Here is a 13,635-nt window from a genome sequence, read left to right as displayed (position 1 = left end):
ACAATAATGTTCAAGAATCAGTGATAAAGTTGAAGTTACGCAGGGGATGGATCTTTCAGCAAGACAATGATCCAAAACACCGCTCCAAATCTACTCAGGCATTCATGCAGAGGAACAATTACAATGTTCTGGAATGGCCATCCCAGTCCCCAGACCTGAATATCATTGAACATCTGTGGGATCATTTGAAGAGGGCTGTCCATGCTCGGCGACCATCAAACTTAACTGAACTGGAATTGTTTTGTAAAGAGGAATGGTCAAAAATACCTTCATCCAGGATCCAGGAACTCATTAAAAGCTACAGGAAGTAATAGAGGCTGTTATTTTTGCAAAAGGAGGATCTACTAAATATTAATGTCACTTTTCTGGTGAGGTGCCCATACTAATGCACCTGTCAAATTTTGTTTGAATGCAGATTGCACATTTTCTGTTAGTACAATAAACCTCATTTCAAGGCAGAAACATTACTGTGTCCAACAGTTATTACATATATCAAACTGAAATAGCTGTTGCAAAAACACCAATTTTTATAAAACATTAAGCTTAATATTAATAGGGGTGCCCAAACTTTTTCATATAACTGTATAATATACACTGCTCAAAAAAATAAAGGGAACACTTAAACAGAATATAACTCCAAATAAATCAAACTTCTGTCAAATCAAACTGTCCACTTAGGAAGCAACACTGATTGACAATCAATTTCACATGCTGTTGTGCAAATGGAATAGACAATAGATGGAAATTATTGGCAATTATCAAGACACCCTCAGTAAAGGAGTGGTTCTGCAGGTGGGGACCACAGACCACATCTCAGTCAGTACCAATGCTTTCTGGCTGATGTTTTGGTCACTTTTGAATGTTGATTGTGATTTCACACTTGTAGAGTCCGTCTTGTGCTACCACAACCCACAGAAGTTGCTCAGGTAGTGCAGCTCATCCGGGATGGCACATCAATGCGAGCTGTGGCAAGAAGGTTTGCTGTGTCTGTCAGCGTAGTGTTCAGAGGCTGGAGGCGCTACCAGGAGACAGGCCAGTACACCAGGAGACGTAGAGGGGTCCGGAGGAGGGCAACAAACCAGCAGCAGGACTGCTACCTCAGCCTTTGTGCAAGGAGGAACAGGAGGAGCACTGCCAGAGCCCTGCAAAATGACCTCCAGCAGACCACAAATGTGCATGTGTCTGCACAAACGGTTAGAAACCGACTCCATGAGGGTGGTATGAGGGCCTGACGTCCACAGAAGGGGGTTGTGCTCACAGCCCAACACCGTGCATGACGCTTGGCATTTGCCACAGAACACCACGATTGGCAAAGTCGCCACTGGCACCCTGTGCTCTTCACAGATGAAAGCAGGTTCACACTGAGCACATGTGACAGATGTGACAGAGTCTGGAGACGCTGTGGAGAGCGATCTGCTGCCTGCACCATCCTTCAGCATGACCGGTTTGGCAGTGGATCAGTAATGGTGTGGGGTGGCATTTCTTTGGAGGGCTGCACAGGCCTCTCATGTGCTCGCCAGAGGTAGACTGACTGCCATTATGTACCAAGATGAGATCCTCAGACCCCTTGTGAGACCATATGCTGGTGCGGTTGGCCCTGGGTTCTTCCTAATGCAGGACAATGCCAGACCTCATGTGGCTGGAGTGTGTCAGCCGTTCCTTCAAGATGAAGGCATTGAAGCTATGGACTGGCCCGCCCGTTCCCCAGACCTGAATCCGATTGAGCACATCTGGGACATCATGTCTCGCTCCATCTGACGCGCCCCCTGGGCCGCGTGGGGAACCCGGAACTGGGCCTTTTTGTGGATGCTGGGGGGTTGTAGTCACCGTGGCGGCGACCCGGTCCCGTGGCTCAGGGTGGTCAAACCAGTGGCAGTCTTTATAGGGTTTTTGTGGTTTAATGTCAGACTACGCCACCCGTGGATTGCGGTCAGTGCGAACCGCCGCTGCAAGGCAGACCGCTGGGGCTGATGGTGTATGCAGCTGAGGTAGTGTAACTCCCCACGGGAAGAGTGCAGCCCCAGGGCAGTGTAGTAGATGGTGGGGGTGATGGTGCGGGCGTCCCAGTACTAGTAGTGCTGACGCAGTGAGAAAGCACAGAGACAAGGTGTTGCAGTTCTGGTTCCTTACTCACAGTTCTCATCCAGGTCACTTGTGCACAGATAGGACCGCCCGAGCCGTGCTGCGTCCACCAGGCAGGGGGCTCGATCAACCCCCAGGCAATTCTGGAGTGTGGCACAGGACTCCCTTCTATCCTTTCGTCAGCCGTGCCCCACCAGTGACACTATTTCTGTCCAGCTGCCTCGGGTCTTCTCCTGAGAGGACTGGGTGTCCACTTCCCTGACCCTATGTGGTGTGCCTTCCTAGTAGGTGTAGTGAGTGGTCGCACCAGTAAATGGTCACGACCACCGGTTCTTGGTTAAGGATTAGTCACCTCCACCAACTTGGGATCCGGTACCCTGTTCTGCCAACCCGTCACCCGCAATCTCCTGGGTCTTTAGGGTTCCTTCTGCTTTCGTGTCTCTGGGCCCTTCTACACTTTGGTTACTTTTCTTTCTTTGCTGTTCCTTTCTGTTTCTGTTCCTTTGTGTTTCTGTTCTCTCTGCTGTTTCTGGCCTTCCCTCCAGGCCTGCCTCGTGGAGCTGGGCCCAGACTGAGCCACAGCTCCCTGTCAGACCTCTCTGGCTGAACTCCTCTTCTCTTCTCCTCCTGACTGAACTGACCTTCTTCTCCCAGAACTAAGATGGTGCCCACCTTATATACCTCCCCTAGTGTATGAGCCCAGGTGACTTGCAACCAATGGGCTCCTACCTATGCCCAGAAACCGTCCCCTCCTGCTCCTACACCACTGGGTTTTCCTCCCCCCTCCCCACTCCAGCCAGGGACATGTTCTGTCGTGCCTGCATTACTGTACTAATGGGAGCACCGTTGAGCTGTCCCCCGGAAATGGGGTGTGTGTGATGCATGCACCTAACTGATTCCCGGTCCACACACCATCCTTACCCGGGAGTGGAATATCACACCTCTGGCAGAGGTGCAATACCCCTGTAGCGGCCGAACCCACGGGGCGCTACACATCCACATTGCACCACAGACTGTCCAGGAGTTGGCAGATGCTTTAGTCCAGGTCTGGGAGGAGATCCCACAGGAGACCATCCGCAACCTCATCAGGAGCATGCCCAGGCGTTGTAGGGAGGTCATACAGGCACGTGGAGGCCACACACAATACTGAGCCTCACCAGGAGCATGCCCAGGCATTGTAGGGAGGTCATACAGGCACGTGGAGGCCACACACAATACTGAACCTCATTTTGACTTGTTTTAAGGACATTACATCATGGTTGGATCAGCCTGTAGTGTGTTTTTCCACTTTAATTTTGGGGGTGACTCCAAATCCAGGCCTCCATTGGTTAATAAAATAAATTTGATTTCCATTGATGATTTTTGTGTGATTTTGTTGTCAGCACATTCAACTTTGTACAGAACAAAGTATTCAATGAGAATATTTCATTCATTCAGATCTAGGATGTGTTATTCGAGTGTCCCCTTTATTTTTTTTGAGCAGTGTGTGTGTGTATGTATGTGTATATATATATATGTATGTGTGTGTATATGTGTGTGTGTATATATATATATATATATATATATATATATATATACACATATACATATATATATATATATATACATATATATATATATATATATATATATATATATATATATATATATATATATATATTAGATAAAAAGCAGCACAAAAAATAGAAAAAGGTGCAAAGTCCCCCCAGGTACACACCAGTCCTATATTGAAAAAATTGTCTTTTAATAGCCCATGTGGCTGTAGCAACGTTTCGGTCCTAAAATGTGGGCCTTTTTCAAGCTTGGAAAAAAAAAATATATATATATAATATTTACAAAGTTAATTACAGTTCAATATTGAAAGTTAGATTTATAGAAATTTGGTGCAATGTAATGCACACAAATAGTGCAATGTAATACACAAAATTTAAATCATTAGTAAAGCGATAAAGATGCATTATATAGTCAGATTTACCAAAAAATAGAATGTTACAGTTGTGTGCCTCAATAAAACATTTATTGTTTATATACATTTGTTTGATTTATGATTGTTATGGAGTAACCCTTATATGAACTTTTAATTTTTTTTTTATCCAGGGTGTAGATTTTTCAGACTTCGTTAATTTCAGTTTTCTCTTTGTCTTAAAAAAAACTATTTTTTTTTTCGCCCTTTATGGGGAGTGTAAAATGCCAGGAATACCCACTGCCATTAAAGATGTGGCAGAACTGAAATTGGTACTTGAGATTTACTTGACAAGCAACTTTTTTAAAACCAAGGGAGATGCAAAATTCCCTGTCCTTCTCCTGGACACCATCTTTCTCTCCTGGTGGGGGGTTAATGTACCCAGCCTCTGCACATAGGCTGTCCATACACCTTAGATACCTGCATTCTCTAGACACCTGCACGCTCAGCTCTGCCGAATGCGCATTTGTTCTGAACGGAGACCGTGGACTAAGTCGCTGCTAGATGGATGGTGCGTCATCACTTCTGAAAACTGAGGGATCGGGCATGTTGAAATCCAACTGCCCGATCTTTCTTTTCTCCGAAATCTGTTGTCAGGACACTTTCCTACAAATTAAATGGTCAACTGGTGAATTTGGTACAGTAGACCAATCTTAATCTAACGAATAAGTGACGGACCTCCACAACAGGATCACCCGCGGGTTACAACTTCTGGTGCAAAGCTGCAGCTCCGTTATATACGGGCAGATGCTAAGTAAAAGGTACAGTAAAAAAAACAATCAGAAATCTGCAATGATGTCAGATGTCTTAAAGGAGAATTTATTTGCAATGTTTCCCATTAGAATAATACAGATGAGTGAAGCCAAGTGCCAGTCTCAGCTCTGCTCCACCTGTATTCGTCTTGTCCTCAAACTCATGGTTTCATCATATCTTTGTTTGCTCTTGTAGGTGCACAGGGATAATCTCATCCTTGTTTTTATTCTGGTCTTTCGAGACAGATGGGACATTTTACTGAAGATCTGGAGAACACGTTCTTGAGTCACCTCAAGTTCTGTCTTTCGCAACCTTATATTTATGTGCAATATTATTCCACACCACGCTTCATGGGTATTAGTAACGTTGGTTTACAGGGTAATCCATAACCCCAACCTCCACAATAAACAAAAATATCATATTCCAGCATTAAGAGGTTTTTCAGAATATAAAAAAAAGGGTCTACTTTTTTTTCCTCCAGAAACAGCGCCACACCTGTCCGTAGGCTGTGTCTGGCATTGCAGTAGTGATGGGAATGAGGCTTCGCTGTGATACCAGACACAGCCTGTGGACATGAGGGGCACTAGGCCCATTTTTCTGATCATAGAAAGCCACTTTACTTGCATGTATTTTTTGTGTATTTGTTACTGACTTTGGAAGTTTTCTATGCCGCTCCACATATCTTACTAAACTTCTTTTTCAGTATTTTTTTCTTTACTTTTAGAAAAAGGCATTTAATATTTCAGCCTCTGATGAGGACGGACATTATGACACTGCTGCCAAGCTCGTTTTGCTTTTTCTTTGCTTCAACTTAAAACTGGCCTTACTCTGTGATGGCATTCTGGGAAACCGTAGCCAACAACCACGCCTTAAATGGGTTCTCCAGCTTTTGGGGACAAATTTTTATTTTATTTATTTATTTTTCTTATATGCTTATATTTGGGTCTAAAAATAATTTTTAAATTTTGGGTTTTATTAAAATTTATTTGCACCTATTTGCCCTCTCTTGCCCCTGTGTTGCACTAATAATGCAGAATGAGTAAACTTAGAATCAGTCAGTGAGCTCACTATGACAGTTTAGAGGGTAGATGTAACTTAAGTCTTTTTCTGAGCTTCTCTCAGTTGATTTATGACCACATCAAACTTGAATGTTCTGGGAAAGAAAGAGCCTGTAAATGCTGAACAGTGCAACATTTGTGATGAAACCTAAATGCAAAAATTATTTTTATCCCCAAATACATGTCTTTTGCAGGGGTTTTCTAGGGTTGGGGTTAAAGTCTGAATTCATACTGACATTGCAGGCCTGTGAATTCTCAAAGTGCACACTGTGTGGATTCTCTGGCGCCGGAAGTAGGCCGGCACGTGACCCCAAGTATATTATCTGAGTACATGCGGTCACGTGTAGACTAGACTTGCACGTGTCTAGTCGGAATGTGGCTGGAAGTATGCAAATCACATCCTTGCGATCACATGACCGCCCGCTCCCAGCATCGGAGAATCCTAACCGTGCACGCTGTGTGGATTCACAAGTCTTCAGTCACAAAGAGTGACTGCAGACTTGATACTTAATTCTAGACAATCCCTTTTAGTAAAAAAAAATGTCCTCCAAGCTGGGCAAGCCCTAACGGCACAGATCATTCTTCTGATCTCAACCTCTTTAACTCTTATAATTGTAGATTTCAAACTAATTGTGACATTCATAAGGAGAGATTAAGGCCCGCCATACATATTAGATGGCTGTTTGCCAAAGGACGCTTCCTCAGGTCTTTCGGCCGATATCCGTCTCTGCCGACTCTCCCATACACAGGAGCGCTTGTCCGGCCGATCTCTTCTATGTTCTCTATGAGAAAGTTGCTGACTGACCTGTCGGCTTGTGGCTTATCCCCGGGAGAACAATGTGGTCAGCAGTCCGAAATCAGATCTACACCTCCCCTGACCATCAGTCAGCCAGCGACTACATACACATTAGACCGGTGGCCAAATCTGTTGATGTTGGCGGGTTCAGCCAACACAAGTCTAATGTGTATGGGGGCCTTAAGACGCAGACCCCTCTTTACTTGTATCCCAGGAAATAACCTATAACCTTATGGAGGTCCATAGTTTGTATTGCCAGGAAGTCCAAGGTCTACTAAAGGATAAAGCTGTCTCACCCTATTTCCTGTAAGGTACACCTGCCTTTGTATTATTAGTACACAGGTTAATGTTCTGGCATGCAGATATACACCAGTGTATTATTAATTACAAATAATAATAGTTAAAAAAGCAAGATGAAAGAAAACTTGGAATTCCCTGGAATAATAATAAAAAAATAATATAAAAAAAATGGGAATTTATTAAACCATTGGAATACAAATAGTAAATCCCAAAAATTGTTAAGGGGGTTATAACGTGAAAATTTCCTTTTTGAAAAAGTACAGGCATGTTTTTCTCATCCTAGACAACCCTTTTAATAAAGAACAGTGTGAGTGAAGGTGATTACGACCCTGTACTAATACTTTAAAGGTGTCTCATTCAGGATCACCTGCCACACGTGACTTTAGATGGCCGCCCCCTTGTTCATTCAGCTGAATAAGAGAGCGCCCTTTAGGTGTCGTGGACATGAGTATTGTCACCCGTGCTACAATATATGTAATACTTCAAGGAAAGTCAGTACAGTTGCTTATCCTGTTTTGGTCAGCACAAGTATCGGTCACCACGTGATGTCATATTGTATACTGTTACTATACGTCACCTATATACCCCCATACCAAGCACAATATACTGCATTAACCTTTGTAACCGCTTCCTAAAGTCCAGTGTGTTGATCCATAGCATAGTACATTGTTTGCCTTATTTGCCGTTCTTTGCACTTTTTTTTTTCCCTTTTATTTTCTATTGTATATATTATAAAATATATAACGAAGACAAGCCAGTACTGCATGTGATATCATTTAGAGGTAGTATTTTGTAATTAAAGGAAATGTGTTCTTAATTAGTTGAGTCTTGTTTTATTACTCTATTGCACCCAATATCTTACTCTGAATTTTCTAGACCGGGAAATTAGGAGTAGATCAAATTCTATTAGGTCTTATTGATGAAGACTACATCCATTAAATGATACAATTCTTCCTGCTGTCACTAGAGGGAGCTCATTACATATAGATCAGGGGTGAGCAATTAATTTTCCTCACAGCCCCCATGTATACAGTGTGATGTCCCCACAGCTCCTTAACATAGTGTGATGGCACCCACAGCTCTCCACAGTATGAGGGCCCAACAGCTCCCGACACAGTATCAGGGCCCCACAGCTCCCCGCACAGTATGATGGATCTCACAGCCACCCCCCCGCCCCTCTTCCCCACACATGATGTTCCTCACAGCCTCTCACGCAGTGTCTTGGGAATGTTAGCGCTAACCAGGTCCCTAGAACTAAGGGCACCCTGATCTGTCCCTGTCCACCGGATTACTCCTGAAGGTGGAGATGCCGGGTTTGCATTGCTTACTAAGTTCCTAAATTAACCCTCATCTGTCCCTCCCGCTTCAGGAAGGTGGGAAGCTGAAGTGTATAGGAATACACTAACCAGACAAGGGAAGGAAAACAGGGATAAATAAAAAAAATAACGATCATAAAAAATAAAGTTACCAAACAGAGTGGAACACAGGGAAGTTAAAGGAAGGAGAAACCAAATAGGAGATGATGAGGATGTGCACACAAACAAAACTCTAAGCAACATTCTCCTGAGCAAATCTCCAAACTCCAACCACAGACTATACTTCCAACTCCACACCATGCAGTAAGAACTAACATTGGCAACTCCGAAGTGCCAGAGGCGAACTTATATAGCAGAGTGGAATGGCCAACACTGAACAGCTGAGACAATCCAGGAGCTTCCAATGAACAGATTAACTCTTGCACTGCTAACAAGGAAAAACAGCACTGTTTAATAAGATAGTGAAGTACTTCTAACCAGTGCAGGAGTTCATGAAACCAGATGCCGCGATTATCTGACCCCTCTCTGTTGCAGTATCCCCATGACAGTACCCCCATCCCTTCTAAGAGGAACCTCTGGAATCTCAGGGCTGGGTTTATATGGGTGAGCCTGACCAACCTGATCACATGAACGTCAGATGCTGATACCCACATTCTCTCTTCAGGACCGTAACCCCTCCAGTGTACCAGAGACTGACAAACCAAGCGAGACTTGATAATCGCTATCTGAAACTCCAGATTCCCATCAACAATGGTTGGGGGAAGGTGGAAGTGTAGATGGTTCGGAGGAAGCAATGTATTTTTTGAGTAGAGATCGGTGAAACACATTATGAATGCTAAAAGTGGGTGGCAAAGCAAGGCAAAATGCTACTGGATTGATGACTGCCACATTCTGATATGAACCGGTGAACCTGGGTCCAAATTTTCAAGAAGGAACCTTCAGCTTTAATGTTCCTCAAGGACAACCACACCAAATGACCAAAACACAGGTCCGGACCCACCAAACGTCTCAGATCAGCCAAGCTGTTATATTTGGACCCTATCTTCTTCAAATTATCAAGAACACCTTGCCATACTGATGTAATAGATGAAGAAATCTGTTCCTCCTCTGGAAGATTCCTATTGAAAGAGCAGAATTTAGGATGAAATCCATATACCCTGAAGAACAGGGACTTGCCAATAAACTCATGACAACAGTTATTCACAGCGAATTCAGCTAGAGGTAAGTAAGAAACCCAATCCTCCTGATTCTGAGACACAAAACACCTAAGATATATCTCAAGATTCTGATTCACACTTTCCATTTACCCATTAGACTGTGGATGAAAGGTGGAAGAAAATGAAAGATGGACCCCCAAACGAGCACAAAATGCTTTCCAAAATTTGGAAATAAATTCCACCCCCTGGTCTGAAACGATATCAGTAGGAATCCCATGTGACTTTACAATTTCTTTAATAAAAATTTACACCAAGGTCTTGGCATTAGGTAAAGTGGGTAGCACAATGAAATGAGACTTCTTTCTGAATCTGTCCATCACCACCAATATAACAGTATTACCTGCCAACACGGGTAGAACAGTGATGAAATTACCCACAAATGAGTCCAAGGTCTACTGAGAATCGCCAAAGGTTGAAGAGCCTCAGATGGACGAGTATGTGGGGTCTTCAAATACGCACAAATACTGCAGGCAGCTACATACTCCTGAACATCCTGGTGCACCCCAGACCACCAAAAAAAGATGAGTATGAAGATCTGGGGTGGCTTTACTACCAGGATGTCTGGCCAAGACTGAGTCATGATGTTTGCTTTAAACATCACAGGAAAAAACATTTTACCAAAAGGACAGGTAGCAGAGGCGTCCCCCTGAGCCTCTACAACCTCCCTCTCCAGATCAGAACATGTAATTGTAATAACTACCCCTTTCTGTAATATAAGAACCGGTTCACAATTATCTCCTCCCCCAGGAAAACAACGAGATAAGGCATCCACCTTAATGTTCTTATCCCCTGGCCGATTCGTTACCAAAAAGTTTAATTTAGTGAAGAATGACGGCCATCTTGCCTGTCTAGGTGTCAGAGGATTTACAGATTCTAAATATAAAAGATTTTTTATGATCGGTGATTACCATGACCGGATGTACTGCCCCCTCCAAAAACAATGTCGCCACTCTTCGAAAGCCCACTTTATTGCCAAGAATTCACCATTACCAATGTGATAGTTTTTCTCAGCTGACAACAGTTTCTTTGAAAAGTAAGCACATGGACGCTATTTAGTTGGAGATAAACCCTGTGACAATACAGCCCCCACCCCCACTTCAGACGCGTCAACCTCTACAATGAATGGCTGAGTGACGTCAGGCTGTATAACAATCAATACAGAAGCAAAACATTTCTTTAAAGTATCAAATTCTTCACTGGCTGGACTGGATCATTTGGAAGAATTCGTCCCTTTCCTGGTCATATCCGTCAGAGGTTTGGTCACTACCGAAAAGTTCTTGATGAACTTACGGTAGTAATTGGCGAAACCTAAAAACCTTTGTAAAGCTTTTTTTAAGGCTTCAGGATGATCCCAATCCAGTACCACCCGGTCTTTCGCCGGATCCATGCGAAAACGGTGGATGATAAGTAATAAAACAGAAAAGTGATCCTCTGGACCGAGAACATACAACCCTCTGGTTTCACAAATAATTTATTGTCTCTTAAGTATCTGTAAGACCTGCCTGACATGTACCTGATGTGACTCAAGGTCAGGCGAATAAATCAATATGTCATCAAGATAGACCAACGTGAATCTACCTGCCAGGTGACAAAAAATGTCATTTACAAAGTCCTGACAGACAGCAGGAGCATTATTCAACCCAAATGGCATCACAAGGTTTTCATAGTGTCCTTCAGGTTTATTAAAGGCTGTCTTCCACTCATCCCCCTCCTTAATTAGAATAAGATTATATGCCCCCCTGAGGTCTAGTTTAGAAAACCATTTTGCCTCGATGATCTGGATAAAGAGGTCCGGAATGAGAGGGAGAGGATATGGATCCAGGACCGTGCTCCGATCAAGTTTGCGGAAAATCTAGGCAGGGGCGTAACCCCCCCCATCTATCTTCTTAACAACAACAAAAAAAACTGCTGCAACAGGATATGATGAAGGTCTGATATGACCCTTTGCTAGACTTTCTGCAATATAGTCCTTTCTGGCCTGCCTCTCCGGACCAGAAATATTATATAACCTGCTCTTAGGCAGCTTGGTCCCAGCAAAAAGATTAACGGCGCAATCATAAGGACAATGAGGCGGGAGTTCTTGACACCCCTGTTCTGAAAACACATCGCCAAAGTCAGACAAGTATTCAGGCAGAGACCGGGTATCCACCCTGGCTAACAGGGTGCCCAAACAGTGTTTCTTGACAGTACTCGTTCCACCTTACCACCTCCTGAGTCTTCCAGTCCATTACGGGATTGTGTATAGTAAGCCAAGGTAGCCCAAGACCACAGGAGAGGGCAAGCCCTCTAACACATAGCAATCAATTCCAAGTGCATGGCCCCTACCTGCAGATGTATCACTTGAACGATCTGAGCAAAATACCCCTGGGTCAAGGCTGCAGAGTCCATGGTGATAATGGGTATCAGGCTAGACAGTTTATGAGGTTTGAGACCCAAGTCCTGCAGCAGGACAACAATCTCAGACATACAGCCAGTGTCATTTAAAACTATTTTAGCTTAGAGAAATAGGAGTCCTGATAGTGATGATATGTCCTCACAGAGCCCTGATCTCTGTATCATCCAGTTTGTCTGGGACTACATGAAGAGTCAGAAGGATTTGCACAAGAGATAGTCACTGAAGATCTGTGGTTAGGTCTCCAAGATGTTTGTAACAACTTCCCTGCCAAGTTCCTTTAAAAACTGTAGACATACAGTGCTGGCCAAAAGTATTGGCACCCCTGCAATTCTGTCAGATAATACTTTAGTTTCTTCCTGAAAATGATTGCAATCACAAATTCTTTGGTATTATTCTCTTCATTTAATTTGCTTGCAAGGAAAAAACACAAAAGAGAATGAAGCAAAAATCAAATCATTGATCATTTCACACAAAACTCCAAAAAAGGGCCGGACAAAAGTATTGGCACCCTCAGCCTAATACTTGGTTGCACAACCTTTAGCCAAAATAACTGCGAACAACCGCTTCCGGTAACCATCAATGAGTTCCTTACAATGCTCTGCTGGAATTGTAGACCATTCTTCTTTGGCAAACTGCTCCAGGTCCCTGATATTTGAAGGGTGCCTTCTCCAAACTGCCATTTTGAGATCTCTCCACAGGTGTTCTATGGGATTCAGGTCTGGACTCATTGCTGGCCACCTTAGAAGTCTCCAGTGCTTTCTCTCAAACCATTTTATAGTGCTTTTGGAAGTGTGTTTTGGGTCATTATCCTGCTGGAAGACCCATGACCTCTGAGGGAGACCCAGCTTTCTCACACTGGGCCCTACATTATGCTGCAAAATTTGTTGGTAGTCTTCAGACTTCATAATGCCATGCACACGGTCAAGCAGTCCAGTGCCAGAGGCAGCAAAGTAACCCCAAAACATCAGGGAACCTCCGCCATGTTTGACTGTAGGGACCGTGTTCTTTTCTTTGAATGCCTCTTTTTTTTTCCTGTACACTCTATGTTGATGCTTTTTCCCAAAAAGCTCTACTTTTGTCTCATCTGACCAGAGAACATTCTTCCTAAACGTTTTAGGCTTTCTCAGGTAAGTTTTGGCAAACTCCAGCCTGGCTTTTTTATGTCTCGGGGTAAGAAGTGGGGTCTTCCTGGGTATCCTACCATACAGTCCCTTTTCATTCAGACGTCGACGGATAGTACGGGTTGACACTGTTGTACCCTCGGACTGCAGGGCAGCTTGAACTTGTTTGGATGTTAGTCGAGGTTCTTTATCCACCATCCGCACAATCTTGCGTTGAAATCTCTCGTCAATTTTTCTTTTCCGTCGACATCTAGGGAGGTTAGCCACAGTGCCATGGGCTTTACACTTCTTGATGACACTGCTCACGGAAGACACAGGAACATTCAGGTCTTTGGAGATGGACTTGTACCCTTGAGATTGCTCATGCTTCCTCACAATTTGGTTTCTCAAGTCCTCAGACAGTTCTTTGGTCTTCTTTCTTTTCTCCATGCTCGATGTGGTACACACAAGGACACAGGACAGAGGTTAAGTCAACTTTAATCAATGTTATCTGGCTGCAAGTGTGATTTAGCTATTGCCAACACCTGTTAGGTGCCACAGGTAAGTTACAGGTGCTGTTAATTACACGAATTAGAGAAGCATCACATGATTATTGAAAGGGTGCCAATACTTTTGCCAACCCCCTTTTTTAGGT

The 13,635-nt window shown here is 43.7% G+C and overlaps 1 protein-coding gene across 4 annotated transcripts in view; it reads left to right on the top strand.

Annotated features, from left to right (window-relative positions):
* The window catches only part of DDHD2 (DDHD domain containing 2), an 84,221-nt gene extending 76,452 nt beyond the window's left edge, over window positions 1–7,769 (top strand). For all 4 annotated transcript variants that reach the window (XM_073653934.1, XM_073653936.1, XM_073653938.1 and 1 more), the window contains one exon: window positions 4,994–7,769. The gene's annotated coding sequence lies outside the window, so the exon portion shown is untranslated. The remainder of the gene's footprint in view (window positions 1–4,993) is intronic.
* Window positions 7,770–13,635: the final 5,866 nt, after the last annotated feature.

This window comes from Phyllobates terribilis, unplaced genomic scaffold, assembly GCF_046119375.1.
Source record: "Phyllobates terribilis strain yellow unplaced genomic scaffold, ASM4611937v1 Scaffold_11__3_contigs__length_659146591, whole genome shotgun sequence".
NCBI lineage: Eukaryota > Metazoa > Chordata > Amphibia > Anura > Dendrobatidae > Phyllobates > Phyllobates terribilis.
This window is presented reverse-complemented; position numbering and strand designations above follow the sequence as displayed.